This window comes from Colobus angolensis, unplaced genomic scaffold (genome assembly GCF_000951035.1).
Source record: "Colobus angolensis palliatus isolate OR3802 unplaced genomic scaffold, Cang.pa_1.0 Scaffold88, whole genome shotgun sequence".
In the NCBI taxonomy this organism is placed as follows: Eukaryota; Metazoa; Chordata; class Mammalia; order Primates; family Cercopithecidae; genus Colobus; species Colobus angolensis.
Genome location: NW_012122709.1, coordinates 2827227 through 2845738, shown reverse-complemented (window position 1 = coordinate 2845738; position 18512 = coordinate 2827227).

The window sequence follows — 18512 nt, the reverse complement described above, 5'->3', positions numbered from 1 at the left end:
CGAGCGCCCTGGCCCGGGGCAAAGAGCAGCAGCTGGGGGCCGGGACCCGCCGCAGGCTCGGGAGCGCGGAGGTGGCGGAGGAAGTGAAGGGCCAATGTAGGGACAGGGGCCCAGAGCCAAAGACCCAGGAGAGACTGGTCTGGGCGCAAGAGCCGGTGCGACTTTCACAGCTTGTGGGAAGTTTGTGGGCTAGAAAGGAGAGCTGCTTCTGTGAGCTTCTCTGTGAGACTGTATTCGAAAGGACAACCAGGAAACATTATTTTTCTCTCCAGGAAAAAACGAATAGACCCAGCCGATGGATTTTTATCCTGTGCGCTCTTTCCTTTATTCTTAGGGTAGCAAACTCAAAGAGCTAATGGGGCCTGACAGGCACTGTAACTGGGAGGAGGCGAACTGGAGAGAGCTCCGAAGGCAGGGCCGCTTTTCTGCTCTCAGCGTCCGTTGCTATCCGGCAAGAATTAGACCTAGTGTTGCTAGATTTTCTGATTTTTCCAGAAATGGAGTATATTGATGTACAATATCCTGATTTTAAAAATCTGGATAAATTCAATTTTCTCAAAACACCCTGCACTAAACAAAACATATCTGCGTCCCCTCCCTGCTGAACCCCCCATACAGTGATTTGAGCATTGTGATTCTGCATTCTTTTAGCGAAGTGGTGCTGAGTGCTCACTGTGATTTGAGAAAGTGCTGGAAAGGATCCAAGATGATTCAGAATATCTTCAAAGTACTACTAGTTACTAGGGGAAATGGGTTTTCCTGACAGCACGGTGCTACACTTAAATGCTGGAGCGTTCAAAAAGAAAGAGGTTACTAATGTAGAAAGCGGTTGTAAGAACCAACTTTTGGGAAACATCATTAGTAAAAGTATCTGAGTGGGGAGTCACTGCAGGGCCGGTAACAGTACCCCGGAAGGCACTTTTGAGCCTGAAGCAATAGGAAAAAACCCAAACTGACCCTGTCTTTATTTAAAATTTTGGTATTTTTCATCATGCATTTTTGATATTAATTTTGATTTTTTGAAATATTCCATTAAAATATTAACCTTGATTACTGAGTTCTTTGGTGAACCTTTCAATGCTGTGACTCACCTCACCCCTAGCCTGGCCCTGTTGGGGTGTTAGATGGTGGGTACACAGACCTGCTTGGTTGGAGTGCAAGGGGCAAGCATTAGCATAGTGAAATGGGAAGGAGGGTTTGAGCTGTGGATGGGGGCCTCAGGCAGAAGTCCTGACTGCCAGTCTGTGGCTCCTGCACTTTATTTGTAGACTATGTGGAGATAGCAGAGATGCTGGGGGAAGAGACAATCCAAACTGAACTCTGGGAAGATGGACAGGGTATCAGTTTCATGATACCCTAGGTATCCCCATTTGGCAGCTCCAGTTTTATGAAAATCAGAGAAAATTGTCCAATAAAGTAAGTTTATTGTGCTCTGCCTATCTCTGTAGAGACATGTCGTGGGGCTACCTTAGTGCCAACGAGTAGGGCACCGGGGTCCTGGTCTAAACCTCAGCCATTTCCCCACCAGGCTTCCATGGGCAAGTGGCTCAACCTCTAAGCTGCACTTTCCTCATCTGTAGAATGGAAAACAATTCTCATGGCGTTTATGTGAGAATCCAAAGAAATATGTGTCTAAGAGCTTTGAAAATGTTGAGAGTTCTTATCTACACATCATCTGTGTAAAATCTGAATTGAAATAAGGACCTTTTTGCTTGACAAAAGTTGTTCTAAGTAGCAAGCTTCTTTAATTTAGCAAGCCTTTCTAATGTGTTGGGATGATATTTACAAAACTTTGGAATCAGCTTTTGGGTAACTCAATAATTCTGTGAAGTAAGATATTACTGTACTAGTTTCTATTGCCAGTCATCTCCTCCCTCCACTACCTTCCCTTTTTATCTTCACTTGCATCTTTTTGTTCTCAATATTGCAGATCTAGTCAAGAGGACTCTCCCCCTCTGTACAAAGTGGTCTCTAACTCATGTACTGTTCATCCTGGTAGTGTCTGCTCCAAACACCAGGGACCTACCTTAGTGTGGGAGATGACTCTCCCTGCAGGTAGCGTAATCTGTTGCTGCATTCATGGAGAACAAACCACTGCTTATCTATGGGAAGCATTTTAAGCATGCAGACCTCTCAAAGAGAAAAAAAAAAAAAGCTTGAATGTTTACACAAGAAGCCTTCCAGAAGTCATGTAAAGGAGGAAGTACCTAGCCCTGGATGTGTCACATAACAAGGAGTTACAAATATTTGCAAAATAAATAGCAATTTCCATCATCAAAATCTTCTGCATCTCTGTTTCACCTCCCACAGTGCCTAGGAATTGTTATAATTTTTTTTTAATCACAATAATGGTAAGGTCATAAAGAAGAACAAGAACTAAACATTTATACACGGAGGGGTTCTGTACTTTAACAAGTAAAATGCTTTGCTTACATTTTAAATTGTATTTTTAATTCTTGTTAGCAAATAATACATGGTATTTAAAAAGAGTTCAGTGCACAAAAGCTCAGTACAGGAAAAAGCAAGTTTCCCTCCTCAAGAAAGACTAATGTTGCCTGTTTCTTCCATATAGTTATAGAAATACCCTATGCATGTGAGGGCAAGCATAGTCATTTTCTTTTCCATAAAATCTGATCATGACATGATAGAACTGAAAAAGACCTTACAGTTCATCTAGATGTTAAGTTAGAGGCTTTTAAATTGCTATTCTGATAAAGAAAAGGAAAACCTAAACGCGATCTTCCCTGTGTCATAGGTAAACTCATGGTTGTAAGGATGCCAGATCACGTGGCAAAAACCCTCCGTGTGAACGTTAATCACATTAAGTGATACGAGGAAAATCTGAGTTCACCTAAAGTTGCCCTGAAACCCATAATGCCCACTGTCAACCTCAACCTAAAACACCCATGGATATAGATGTCTTAGTTCCCTATGGCTGTTGAAGGAAGTGCTGTCTAAATAACAAATGGAATAAATTGACATGGACACAGAGGGCTTGATCGGGAATTGGGCATTATAATGTGACTATTTGGAACAGCATCTCTTATGCATCATCAATCACAGTATGTCTTCAAGACTAGTAAAGTCTATATTTAAACTTCTTTTTCTGCTACATGGTGTAACAAGTAGCTTTTCAAATTCTTCATTCTGATGATGTAATTTCAGATAAGACATTTAGGGAGTCATCAGCTTATTAACTTTTGGGTTGAACCATATGAAACTGCCATTTTTATTGGTCATAGTTTCTAAAATATTGGAAATTTCAAATGTTCCGTCTTGATTATATTCCTCAAAGTTAGTCCTTGTTCTAGAGCTGTAAGAGGACTTCCTCTAAGTTTTTTAGAATATCACATTTTCCTGTAAGAGCTGTGTCACTAAGCTAGTTCCAAAAAACCTATTTAATGTTTGGAGTTTGTAATGGTACCAGATTCGCATCTGGTCCTAGGAGCTGGGCCTATTCTGTTCAACAAGATCAAGAAAAAGAAAGAAATTTCTCTTCCTCTCTTGAAGGATATAGCACCAGCCTTTCTGGGTCTTGAGACAGATGAAAATAATAATTATTTTCCTTTCTGCTCGTTTTGCACCTTACTTCTCCAATATTCTCCTGAAATCCTTTTTCATGCACCTATTGTCCTCATTCTGTCTGGCCTTTGCTCTCTATTCTTGTCTTTGCTCTCTATTCTTAACAATCAGCATTCATTTAGTATTCTGCAAGTTGGAACTAAGTAAAATAACTTGATTAAATTAATTCACACTCGTGTGCAAGTCTATCAGCCCTTCCAAAGACATATGCAATTTTAAGAGTATCTTATAGACTCAAATGAACATTTCCATAAGAAAATTTTGGAGTTTGAAAAATGACTAGAGAAAGAATCCTGGGAGTGAGGGACAGAAATAATATATTGAGGAGCAGGAACATTTGGTTCAGTTCCTCATTTTTCTACATTTTGTTATTTCTTCTCACCCTTTTAATGTAAAAATATGGATTATTTTAAAGTTTTGGATTTCATTTTGACTTTCACAATGGTTGTCTTGCCGGTAGCACTGAGCACCTCCAGACTAGGAAGAGGTCTGCGCCTACTGCACGTATGTGCCATTTGTAAATTGTGAATGAAATGTGTCACTTCTGGTAACATTGGTCTGATGGGATCTGGGAGACCTTAGAAATTCAGATGGGCTTATGGAGCTAATATTTGGGACCCTATTCTGTTTCCTATACAATTAGCCTTGGTCTGTAGTTTCATCCTTTAAGGGTTCTAGCTGTCTATAACTGGAGTCCACCTTGTTTTTTGACTGAGTTGACACGGTCAACATTTCATCTCTAATTTACTAAACATATAGTTCCTCCTCTGCTCTGCTTTTAAGAGTCAAGATAAATATTGACTACTGATATCAAATTTGGTGAGCTTTGGCCCACTATCGTTCACTATAAGATAGAACATTTCTGAGAGACATGGCAAACTGTGGTTCTCATTTCTTTCTTCTCACCTTTATTGGTTTTCCATTGTTCTCCAAGCTTCTTTCCACTTTTCTAATTATATTACTTCATTACCGAAAGTGCATCAGCTTTCATATGCCGGTGTTTATAAATGAGACATAGATTAGAAGGAGAGATAGTTCCTTGGAAAAAACAAAATAAAGCAATTTTTTTCTTGCAAAAGATGTGGTTATGTCCTGAACTTGGTTGCTCTGTAATCATTTTATATTTCTTAGCGACACCCTTTCAATCAGATTATTAGTTCCTTGAGTGCCGAGAACAAGTCTTAAGGATCTTTAATAACCTCACCAAACACCTAGCACAGAGGCAAGAGCCAATCAACAAATAACAGTTACAACTTGTTATCATTCAGTTGAGTCATCGGGGACAGGAGACAAATAGTTCATTTTAGAGATAAGGAATCTGATATTTAGAACACACACATAAATGTAAAATTGCATCTGTGATAAGTTACACAATCAAAAGATACGTCACACTTTTAAAAGTGTGTAGTAGAGGTTGGGCACAGTGGTTCATGCCTATAATCCCAGCACTTTGAGAGGCCAGGGTGCGTGGATCACCTGAGGTCAGGAATTCGAGACCAGCCTGAGCAACATGGTAAAACCCCATCTCTACTAAAACTACAAAAATTATCTGGGCGTGGTGGCACATGCTTGTAATACTAGCTACTTGGGAGGCTGAGGCAGGTGAATCGCTTGAACCTGGGAGGCGGAGGTTGCAGTGAGCCGAGATCATGCCACTGTATGCCATTCTGGGTGATAGAGTTAGACTCTTGTCAAAAAAAAAAAAAAAAGTGTGTAGCAGAAAAAGTGAACAGAACAAAGGAAAAGAAGAATGTTTTGAAGAAATAATGATTAAGCTAAGTTCTGCAGGATAAATCTGAAGTAGTTAAACAGGCAGAGAAAATGAAAAAGCAAAGGGAGAATTTCAGGCAGAGAAAATCGCATGTACAAAGGCACTATGGTGGTAAGATGTTGTAAAGGTTGGAAGGAATCTTAAGGGTCCTTAAGTTTGACCTGTCGCCAACTCCACAGACTTTTCTATGTAACTCAACATCTAATAAGAACAGCTGCCTCAAGAAGCAAACTGTCGGCTGGGCGCGGTGGCTCAAGCCTGTAATCCCAGCACTTTGGGAGGCCGAGACGGGCAGATCACGAGGTCAGAAGATCGAGACCATCCTGGCTAACACGGTGAAACCCCATCTCTACTAAAAAATACAAAAAACTAGCCGGGCAAGGTGGCGGGTGCCTGTAGTCCCAGCTACTCCGGAGGCTGAGGCAGCAGAATGGCGTAAACCCGGGAGGCGGAGCTTGAAGTGAGCTGAGATCGGGCCACTGCACTGAAGCCTGGGCTACAGAGCGAGACTCCGTCTCAAAAAAAAAAAAAAAAAAAGAAGCAAACTGTCTTCAGCAAGAGATACCAAGAAATCTGGTATTAGGAGGCACCATGCTGTGGTAGAAGGTATATGGATTTTATATTGGACAAATGTGCGTTTGAAATTCTGTTCCAACTCCTTGCTTTACTATCTTGCTTTATGATCTTCTACAACTTTTTTGTCAGCTGTCTTATCTCTAAAATAGGCATATTAAGATCTATTTATAGTTGTAATTGGAGGATTAAAAGGAAGCAAATATGAAATACGCTTAGCACAGTATCTGGCCCACAGCAAATGCTGAATAAATATTGCTACTTTCATCCCATGACCACTCATCTTGGTAACTTCAAGAAAAATGGAAGGGGGAAACCCAGAGTGTGTTTTGAATTTTCCGTCTAAGCTGTTTCTTAGAAGCCTTGCCTTTGCCACAGGCAATCCTATTTTACTCTACAGATGGAATATAGCATTTCTTTTTTCACACACAGAAAATGTGATATACATAGAAAGTGCTTTTAAAAAAGTTTCTACCTTCTCTTGTCCAGATGTCCTAGTGTTTCCACCTATTACTATATTTCCAAATAAAGTTCAAAAAGGGTAGACTAATAGTTTGGAGATTTCATTATTTATGTTTATGAAGTTATGATTCAAGATGTGACTAGTTCTGAATTTTGGTCATAAATAGTTACATATGGCTCTTCTTCCCTTATTTCTAGAATTGCTTGAATTAGAAGTCTTAGAGAATAATATCCAGCAGAAAAATAAAAATATACAAAGGCTGTTTGAACCACCCTCTGCAGCAGCAAGGCCTCTATCTTAATGCAGACATGGTTTGTTGTGTTAAGTTTGGAATCTGGTAGACTGAACCATCCTGATTACTGCTTCCTTTATTTCAGCAATATTTTTGAAAGACCTATTTTTGGGTAAAATTACTCTGTCTCCACCAAGAGCCAGAAAAACTGCTAGACTTTGAGCTAACAAAGAATCTCTTATTCTGCTGGGACACAAGTGAGTCAGTGACCACACAGAGTTTCTGTGCTGTTGGTTTGGAGATGATGGAACGATGCGATCCACCCGCAATCTGAGATGGAGAGGTCTCTGTATTATAAATGCAGGGCAGCTCCTTCTCTTCTGTTTATTATGGTCCCTGACCCCGTCAAAAGACTGACAGTGAAAGAAGCACTGCTGCTCTGTCCTCAGAAATTTTCCAGGCCCCATGGACCTGCACAGCCAGATGCATGGCCCTATAATTTCCCACTCCAACTGCCCCATCTTGGAAACATAAAGCCTGGAATGTTGTTATTCAAAGTGCACTTCTTGGACTGGCAGCTTCAGCATCATCCTGGAAGCTTGTTAGAAATGCAGACTCTCCCACCTAGCCCAGACCTGGTAGATCAGAATCTGCACTTTAACAAGATCTCCAGGTAATTCATTTACACATTAAAGTTTAAGAAGCACTGCCCTCACTAGGATACCCAGCCAGAAAGACTGGAGAAAAAAAAATTCAAATGTGAAATCAGTTTTCTTTGCCCTTGATGCCCTTTCTTACTCCCATTTCCATGCCCCTTCTCTGTGTAGCTAAATCTTCCCCTGTCTTTTTTTGAGCTGCCTGAAATGCCTCCTCTGTGGAAATCTTCACTGATGCAGTCAGCCGGAGGCATCTCCCACTCATTTACCTGTATATTTTCCCCTTGGTTCTTACCATCGTTTGCTTACACTGTACGAATATCTATTCATGGGTCTAATCTGTCCTGCTTGAGGCCTTACTGGAACCTTCTTTATATCTTCTACAGTGTCTAGCAGGGCAGTCCCAGAAAAACAACAAACAAACAAAAACTTACTTATTTATTGAAAGGAAGGAAAGAAGAGAGAGAGGAGAGAAAAGAGCTCAATTAGTGTAGTAAATAGCTCCAGAAAATTGAGTTCAGCCCTGGGGGTGGACTTTAGCCAGTTTGCTACAGGAAGCCAGGAACCATGTTCTATCCATCCCAGAAGAGCCCCCATGCACTGTGGGCATGGAACGATCCCAGTTTTCCAGGAGCTACTGGCCTGGACCAGATCTGAATTCACCTCACCACAACACTCCCCAACCAGACCTGGGCAAAATCAGCCTACTCTCTCTTTCTGGAATTAGAATAAACCTTTTGTTTGCCAGGGCCTTGACCTCTGGCTTTAAGTGTGCTGTGGACTCTCAAAGGATTACCCTCTTTGCATACTTTTTGTCTCATGTCTATTCCCACCTAAGAGTTAATATATTCGTTTATTTCTTTGAAAAGGGTATTTTGGGAAAGCTTTTTCAGTTTCTGGCATCTTTTCTTTATAAAGAAATCTTTTTGAAAAATATTTAGCTTTTATAATTCAAGTTTTATAATGCCTCATTGAGTAAAGGCAGTAAGTTTCTGGCTGCAACTTACAAGTTAAAAGAACAAGTCATGACTGGGCATAGTGGCTCATGCCTGTAATCTCAGCATTTGGGGAGGCCAAGGAAGCAGGATTACTTGAGCTCAGGAGTTGGAGACCAGCCTGGGCAACATAATGAGATCTCATCTCTACAAAAAATTTTTTTAAAAATTTGCTAATCATGGTGGTGTGTGCCTGTAGTCCCAGATATTTGGGAGACTGAGGTTGGAGGTTTGCATGAGCCTGGGAGGTTGAGGCTGTGGTGAGCCACGATCACACCACCACACTCTAGCCTAGGTGACAAGGCAAGTCCATGCCAAAAAAAAAAAAAAAAGGAAAGGAAAAGAACAAGTCATTTCGTTACTTTTAATTGATAGCAGATACAATTAAAATCTTTGATCTAGATTAGACATATGATGCCATATTTATGATAAATATATCTTCCCAACAGATATTCCAGTGCCATTATAATTTTATCACACATAAAGCATAATGGCCAATGCTCCTAAGACTTACAAGAAATTAGACTTCACTAGTGTTGATACAGTTGCAATTCATACAATTAGTATGACCCATATGGACAGATTTGTGGCAGGACCTGCAGTTCACATAGAGTAGGCATATTTTCCTTGATAAGCATTTAAAAAGTATGACCAGTTTATCTGAGATGAGTCATTTGGGGGGTACTGTAATTTGTTATACTTTCAAAGAAAATTTGGTGATCTTGATCTAATGCAGAAAACAATATTCAGAAGCTGTGATCCTGTGAGTCTCACCTCTGAAAGTTTTCCTCAAGGAGACACTTAAAAAAAAAAAAAAAGAAACAGCTCTATTGTAACAAAGTTATAATAGCAAAAACGAGTAACAAGAAAATGGGGAAATAAGTACATTTTATCATATTTATTTAATGTAAAATTATGTATCTTTTATGGATAGTAAATGGGATAATTTACTAGAGTATTTATAAAACTAGCTCAATTGAAAAAGTTCAGAACATAAAATCATATAAAAATATTATTGCAACTTATCACATACCTAATATTAAAAATTTTCTCTAGATCAGGCACTGTGCTAAACACTGGGGATACAGCTGTGAAAAACACAAATGTGATTCCCAGTATAGACCTCACAGTCTGATGAAGGAGAAAGATATTAAGCAAGTAAACACATAATTACAGCCCATGACTTATGCTGTGAAGTAAGGGTATATTAATATATAACAGGGGGACCTAAGCTGGTGGCAGTGTGGTGGGGACTGTTCATCAAGGCACCCTCTGAGGAGGTGATGGAAGAATCAGAGTTAACCAAGGAAAGACTAGGGGAAGACTGTTGTTCTAGGTGGAAACAGTAGGAACAGAAACCCCAAAGTGGGAAAGGGTTCGATGCTACCTCTTTTACAGGAGGCTCCTTTACAGGAGTAAAAGAAGGATTGCAAAAGAAGGACCAGAGTGATTGCAACATAATGAGTAAGAGAAGAAAGGTAAAACTGAGGGACCAGGTCATGCAGTGCCTTCAGGATTTATCTTTCTAGCCCACAGGGAAGCCACTGAAGCTTTTTGAGCAGAAGAGTGGCAGGGATAAATTTACATCATAAAACCACTCTTGTGCTATGTGGTTAAATTGATTGAAATAAATGAAGAGTAGAAAAAGGGAGGCTGGGTATAGTGGCTCATGCCTGTCATCCCAGCACTTTGGGAGGCCGAGGCAGGAGGATTACTTGAGTCCAGGCATTCAAGACCAGCCTAGGCAACATAGTGAGACCTCATTGCTACAACAAAAATTTAAAAATTAGCCAAGTGTGGTGACCCATGCCTGTAGTCCCCAGCTACTCAAGAGGCTGAGGCAGAAGGATTGTTTGAGCCCAGGAGGTTGAGGCTGCAGTAAGCCATAATTGCACCACTGCACTCCAGCCTAGGTGACAGAGTGAGACTCTGTCTCAGAAAAAGTAGATGAAGGGAAACCACTTTGGGAACCATTGCAGTCATCCAAGCGAGAGAGATGACTGTGGTTTAGACTAGATATGAAACTGTTAAATGAAGAAAAGTAGTCAGAGTAAGCTATATTCTAGAGGTAGGAAGAACAAAGTTTACTAATGGATTGGGAATAGGGATGAAAACATTAACTACAATCTTCATATTACTTCCTTAATCCACTGGATAGATGATGATGTCATTCATTTATTTTTTATGCTTGAAAATTTAGGAAGGAAACAGAAAAATCCATTTTGGACCGGAAGTTGAGATCTCGTAAGAAAGCTAAACAGAAGGATCAAATAGATAGTTTAAAATACATGTGTGGAACTCAGAAAATAGATGTTTGAAAATTATGTATTTGTGAGCAATTAGCATTTAGATGGTATTCAGTGCTATAGTATAGAATGATTGTAGAATGACTAGGAAAAAAGCCTATGTTTAGCCACAAGGAACTATACAGCATTAGACGGTCTTGATGAGGAGGTAGAGCAGCCAAAGGTGACTTGCACATTGGAAAAGTGTTGAGTAATTCTAGAGCAAGGAAAATAGTATTTCAAGACAGAAGGTGTGGTCAACTGTGTTAAATACTGTTGAGCGGTCAGGCAAGATGATGTGCTTCTGTGGATAAGATACAGGTGTTTTATTAAAGGGGTGGTTTTAAATGTATTTTTATAAGTTTAAACTTTAATCATATCTGATTCATTTAATAGCTTAATTTCAGCAGGATATATTTACTTGAGCAACACATTTTTTGTGTTAATTATTATTTTTTCATCTCTTTATTTTCATTTTATGTGTTAGTTAACTCTCTTATCTTCAATTTAGGATTAAATCTTTGAAAGTTTTAAACCTAGCCTCACGTGGTGGCTCATACCTGCAATCCCAGCACTTTAGAAGGTTGAGGCAGGAGGATCACTTGAGAAGTTAGGTTAGAGATCAGGGCCAAAAAAAAAAAAAAACAAAAAACTTAAAAAAAAAGTTTTAAACCTGCCCAGCTGTCTAGCCTAATAACACACTTTCTAAATGCACAAAGTCCCTATTTTTGCAATCGGCAGCACATAGAATATACAGTTTGCTACAAATACAAGAATTTGAATAATCTATAACAAATGATCTATTTCTTTTATTAATTATAGAATTTCACCAAAAGTGTTCCTTTCCCTAAAAATGAAAAAAATAAAAAAACTACCTTATTTTTCAAGGTAAATAAGATAAATTCTGACCTGGGTTTTACAGATATGCATTATGCAAAGATGATTGAAAGCGTCAGAATAAGGTGGTCTTTTTCTTGCTTTCTTTTCTTTCTTTTTCTCTTTCTTTCTTTCTCTCTCTCTCTCTCTCTCTCTCTCTCTCTCTCCTTCCTTCCTTCCTTCCTTCCTTTTTTTCATTTTGATATTCTGACATTCAGGAACTGAAGAAAGGATGTGAGAAGATTTGGCCAGCAAGGACAGGAACTGTCACCTTCCCAGCTTGGGGAGTGGGAAGGGTGGGATAGGGGAAACTCTCTAACCCCTCACCTCCAACCTGCCACTTATACCTTGACTATTTACTTTTTTCATCGTGACTCAGAGTGTCACCACCCTGTGGTATTCATGAATAAAGAAAAAGAAAGAGGAAGGAGCCTTCAAAAGGACTGGTCTTAACAAAACTGGCAAGACTCCATTCACTTCCCCTAACTCTGCACCTTAGGTTTTAATTATGTTGTTATAAAGCATTCTCTCCTCAAGCACAAATTCTTCTTGGCAAGAAATCAAATTTATGCAGATTATCTTCTGTATAACTACAACTGTGTTATGTTTTCCGGAATCAGTCCAAAGTCACTGCTCTGATGAATGTCTCATGAGACAAAATAGATCTCCTTGTCACTCATTTCAATTTTTTTCTCTCTCCTCTTATCCGGGTCACTGGGCATATTCAAATAGGTGTCAAGAAAATATGTTATCCTTTCCTTTTGTGTAATGCATGATGCAGTATAACCTACATACCACTGGGGGAAAAGGATGGGAATGTTGGTGACCCCTGGCAACTGGATGGAGGAGAGTGAGCAGAGGTGTATTTCAAGGTTTTGCATGAATGATGCCAGCATGCCAGAGGAAGAGTACTCAGGGAGGGTTGATTGCATTTTTTCCAGTGACATTCTTAATTTTCACCTGGAAAGAATTAAATATGGTCATGTTTAACTTATGTTTCTTTCTTTCAGCTACAGCAGGAGCCCTTCAGGGTCACAGAGGAAAAATGGCTTTCTATGACCACTCTCTCTTTTACCTTAAACCAGCTACTCTTTGGGAGAATGATTCAACTGATTTTGACTGTTCTTGGGGGTAGACTTGCTGTGAAGTTGTCCAGTGATGTTGAGAACATATACTTTTCATCCTATCGAAAGCTATTGTCTTAAGTCAATTCAGGCTCCTATAACAAAGTACCATAGACTGGGTGGCTTATAAACAACAGAAACTTACTTCTCACAGTTTTGGAGGCTGGAAGTCAAAGATCAGGGAACCAGCTTGGTTGGGTTCTGTGAGGGCCCTCTTCGGGGTTGTAAACTGGCTTCTCATTGTATTCACATGATAGAAAGAGGGTGAGGAGAGCTCTCTGGGATCCCTTTTATAAGGCACTAATCCCATACATGAGGGCTTCCCCACTCATGAGCTAATTACCTCCCAAATGCTCTACCTCTTAATTCTACCATATGGGAGGTTAGGGTTTCAACATATGAATTTTGGGGAGACAGAAACATTCAGCCCATAATAGTCACATGGGTCCACAAAGAGTGTCTGTTACCATAGTGTAGTGGCCTTATATATGGGCAAATGAAGATTACTTGAAGATTTAGTGAATAAAATGAGAGAGAAAGTAGAGGGGTAATTAAGGCAAAAGGAGAACATGGAAATGCTCACCCAAGAACTGGCTGAAGGTTTCTCTCAATGTCAAAATTAAAGTCTCCTTTTACATGGTTTTCCATGCAATGACTTGTAGGTCACTTCCGAGTCACAGATTCATTTACTATGATAATTAGGATAATCATTTATCCAATATCCAAACACTTTCCCTTCCCTAGGGACAGAATATACTTCCCTGGCCCACTGACTTTAAGCTTGGCCATGTGACTGACTTTGGCCAATGGAAGCGAGGAGAAGTTATACATGTATTTGGGTAATTTGGCTTAATTTTTGTACTCCAGGGATATGGCATGAGAAGAGCATGCCCAGATAGCTGCTGCTGCTTCACCCTGGATTCTAGAAGAAACACAAATGGAGCAGACCTGAAGCCCATCCAAAGCCTGAAGCCAGGTTCAGCCATCCTGAATCCAGAAGCATGACTTCCCAGCCAGACCAACCTAGATCAGCTAAGCCATAGTCACCTGCAGATCCATGAGCATTTACTATGTTTTTTTTTTTTTTTTTTTTTTTTGAGACCGAGTCTCACTCTGTCGCCGGGGCTGGAGTGCAGTGGCCGGATCTCAGCTCACTGCAAGCTCCGCCTCCTGGGTTCACGCCATTCTCCTGCCTCAGCCTCCCGAGTAGCTGGGACTACAGGCACCCACCACCTCGCCCGGCTAGTTTTTTGTATTTTTTAGTAGAGACGGGGTTTCACCGTGTTAGCCAGGATGGTCTCGATCTCCTGACCTCGTGATCCACCCGTCTCGGCCTCCCAAAGTGCTGGGATTACAGGCTTGAGCCACCGCGCCCGGCATTTACTATGTTTATGTGGCCCTAAAAAGTGGGCAGCACCAAAATCACTTAGTCATGTTATTTAGCTTAAAATGCACTGGGCTGTTATGGTCTGAATGTTTGTGTCCACAAAATCCGTATGTTGAAATCCTGACCTCTAAGATAATGATATTAGGAGGTGGGGAGGGGTGCTTTTGGGAAATGATTAAGTCTTGGGGGCAGAGCCCTCATGCATGGGATTACTGTCCTTATAAAATTGGACCAAGGAAGCTCATTCTGTCCTTCTACCATGTGAGAACATAGCCAGAAAATGCCATCTATAACCCAGGAAACAGCCCCTTACCAGACACTAAATCTGCCCACACCTTGATCTTGAATTTCCCAGTCTCTAGAACTAAAGAAATAAATTTTTGTCATTTATAAGCTACCTAACTTATGGTATTTTGCTGTAACAACCCAAATGGACTAAGGCATGGGCTCGCTGTATAGCTCTTATGAAATAAAACATTAAAATACATTGAATTTAAAAATAAATAAAATAAAGACATTCAAAATTAATAAAGTCATTTCATTTTAAAATATTTTAGCAGGAGTTTTCCCAAAATAAATGTTCTTAAATAAGGCTAGGTGGTGTGAGTAGCAACAGGACTGCAATGTGCTATTGTTTGGAAATAATTCTCTATTCTATCCATCCATCTACCTGCATTTATTATTTTTGCAGCTTATATAGTCCTCTGGGAACAATGTGGTGGATTTTAGGTAATTTGCATAAGAATTTATAATTAGAAAAAAAATTATTTGAAATTTCTGCATTCAAATTATGTGAGAAATCCATCATCATTATAGCACAATTAGGAAAATATAGATAAGCAAGAAGGAAGAAAACTCCATAAATGTACCACCTACAGATAGTCTTTCTTTATCTTTTCAAAACTTCAGTTATATATGTAATTACAATGGACTCAGACTGTGCGTACTGTCTGTAGACTGCTTTTATCATTAAGTATTATGTTGTCATCTCTCTGCCTGACAATAATATAGAGCTATATAATTGTTTTTACTGGCTATATGGTACTTCATAACCTAGCTTTGAATATTAGGTTGTTTCTAGGTTTATTTGGGGTTCATTGTTCATTATAGATAACACTTAAAGGAACATTATTATGTATACATTTATTTCACTTTTTCCAAGTATTTCTATAGAATACATTAAGTGATATTGCTAATGCAAAGGGTATGCACATGTTTGAGACCCTTGTCAAGGTAAGCCCAGAAAGATGGAATCTATTTACATCCTCTCTAGTCATGTGATTCTACCACACCTTCCAATCCACACTCAGTGTTGCTTTTTGAAAGATTTCCTTTCCTTTTTTCTCTCCTCTCCTATCCTCTCCTCTCCTCCCCTTCCCTCCCCTCCCCTCCCCTCCCCTCTCCTCTCCTCTCCTCTCCTCTCCTCTCCTCTCCTCTCCTCTCCTTCCCTTCACTTCCCTTTCCTTTCCTTTCCTTTTTTTGAGACACAGTCTCACTCAGTTGTCCAGGCTGGAGTACAGTGGTATGATCTTGGCTTGGTGCAACCTCCACCTCCCAGGCTCAAGTGATCCTCCCACTTCAGCCTCCTGAGTAGCTGGGACTACAAGTGAGCACCACCACACCTGGGTAATTTTTCTGTTTTTCTGTAGAGATGGTGTTTTGTCATGTTGCCCAGGCTGGTCTCCAACTTCTGAACTCAAGCAATCCACCCACCTCGGCCTGCCAATGTGCTGGGATTGCAAGCATAAGCCACCACACATAGCCTGCTTTCTTTTGTATATCTGTCTCTTATTCCATTTAGAGCAATCAAAAAATTCCCTCATTACATTTTCCCTGTGATATACAAAGAAACAAATATGACTTAAAGAATGTCTTTTGTTTGTTTGCTTTTTGAGACAGAGTCTGTCTGTCACCCAGTCTGGAGTGCAGTGGCAGGATCTCGGCTCACTGCGATCTCTGCCTCTCAGGTTCAAGCGATTCTTGTGCCTCAGACTGCCAAGTAGCTGGGATTACAGGTGCCCGCCATCACGCCTGGCTAATTTTTGTATTTTTAGTAGAGACGGGGTTTCACCATGTTGACCAGGCTGGTCTCGAACTCCTGACCTCAAGTGATCCACCGGCTTTGGTCTCCCAAAGTGCTAGAATTATAGGTTTGAGCCACCATGCCCTGCCAAGAAATGTCTTGAATGGGATAGAATAAGTAAAAATAACTGGGACAGTAACTGCAACAGCCAAGCAGCCTTTTTTCTTTGAAAGGAAGAATCCTCTTAATTTTGGTCTCAACATTGTTTGAAATAATATCTAACAAAATCATAACCCTTTACAATTTTATGATACTAAATAGGGCTTATTGAAAATGAGTCATTTTGTACACATTGGGAGTTTTATGGTTAGTTTAATGTCACTGAATTTAATTTACTTAAATTGTCACTTGCACGTCATTATACTTTGGTAAACCCACTTTAGAGAGCTCTTAGTACTGAACAAAACATGTGCAACTCCTCTAAGTAACAGAAGCTATTGAACTAATGTATTAGGTGCAGAAACTGAGGCATAAAGCTGTAGATCTTCCGGTGGCAGAAATAAAACATATAATAAAATTATAAAGGTATAGATGCTATCATGGCGGAAGAGAAAATTAATGCGAAGGAATATTTTCACGAGCCAAACTCAGTCTTTTGTGACCATTAATGAATGAGACAACAAACCAGTGCCAGAATTTTAAATGCGCTTGTTGCTTAGCTGTGATGGCTGGTTTGGGAAACTTACCCCTGTGAATTCTCTAACTTCCAAAAATCACACAAGTACATGAAAAGGAAATCCTTCTTTACTAAATGGTTTAATTTTAAGCAGGCAAGGTCAGATACAATAGTATTTTGAATATTACAAAATAAGCTATTGTGGTGAAGAATTTATGAAAAATCTAAGAGTTCTTCAAGAGTAATTCCTATGATGTCTCTTTGTTATCTCAACTGTTCACGTATATTGTAACGGAAATTAGGAAGTTCTGATTACAAAATTAGACTTTAAAGGGATTCCTTCAAATATATTTTTGCACAGCCACTTTCTTATTTGTAGTTTCTTTAGATTTACATAAAAATGTATATTTCAAAGCATTTGACTGCAAATTGGAAATCACATTTTTCTATACAACATTAAGCTTAGAAACGATATTATTTTAAAATAATTTGCTCTTCAAGCAGTAGATCCATCTTGGTCTTTTTATATCTCTTTCATCATGTGTATTTTCTGAGAGCGTCTTTTTATTCAAATTCAGCTCTACAGATATTTACTGAATAACCAACCAGTTGGCACAAGACTGTGTCAGAACTCAAAAGACTAGGAGAATTGAGACAGAAAGCAGATTAGTAGTTCCAGGGGCCGGGGAGAGGAAGAATAAGGAGTTATTGTTTATTGAGTATGTGGTATGTGGTCTTCTTTTTGGATGATCAAAAAGGAACTACATAGCGACAACAGTTATACTAAATGCTACTCTATTGTACACTTTAAAATAAGTAAAATGGTAATAATATATATATTAGCACTACAAAAAAATAGGCAGAAGAAAGAAAAGGAACTAGTAGTAGGGTCAATGAAAGAGAGGCATAGATATTCTGCTTCAGAAGTTCATTTAATCAGAAAATACATTTAAATTGTCCTTCCAATCTCACTGTTGAGTTTATGCAACTGTGTGAAATCCTATTTAGTAAGTATTTATTGTTAGGGCAGTCATAGGCAGTTGTATTAAAAATTGCACATGAATGCTGAAATGAGCAATCTATGGTCCTTGCCTTCAAGTAGCTTTCAATTCTATAGCGAATAAAAATAGCTATAAAAATGTATAATACCAGACAGAATATCATAAAGCTGTACTAGAGAGATGAACACAGTACTAAAAGAGTGAAGAGGATAATTAGATCAATTATCAGACAAGGTATCAGGGATAAGATAGCTTTGTGCTTGATCTTTAAGGATGGCTATGGTTTTGCCAATCTCATAAGATGGCAAAGGTCAGTCCAGGCGAAAGGAAGACAAGAAAAGATGTAGAGCCAAGAAATGAAAGGTAATTACAGAGGATACAAACTATCCATGCTTTGCTGACAGGCATGGTTTAGTAGGCCAAGCAGAGAAAGTTAAGGTTGAAGAAGTATCAGTGAATCATAGCATAGGATTGAAGACACTTAGAGTTTGAATATGATGAAGTAATTTATTCCAACTATCCACCTGCAAAATTGATCTTCCCTACAAGGTCTGACAAGTGGCCATTCAGCTGCCCTTGGAAATCCTCTGGTGACTCAGAAATCACCGTCTTCTCAGGAAGCCTGGATTGCTGTTGGGTGACTGAAATTGTCAGAGTTCTTGTATTGATCAAAACCTGTCTCCTCAGAACTAGCCATTTATTTTAGTTCTGCTTTCTGAAACCACACAAAATAAAATGAAATTTTTTTTCATATCATTTCTTCTAGTATTTGAGTCAGGAAGTATAGTCTCTTTTCTTTCTTCTCTTTTCCAAATTAGATATTCCTGAGTTTTTCAATCGTTTATCCTTTGACATGCTTTTTTTAAAA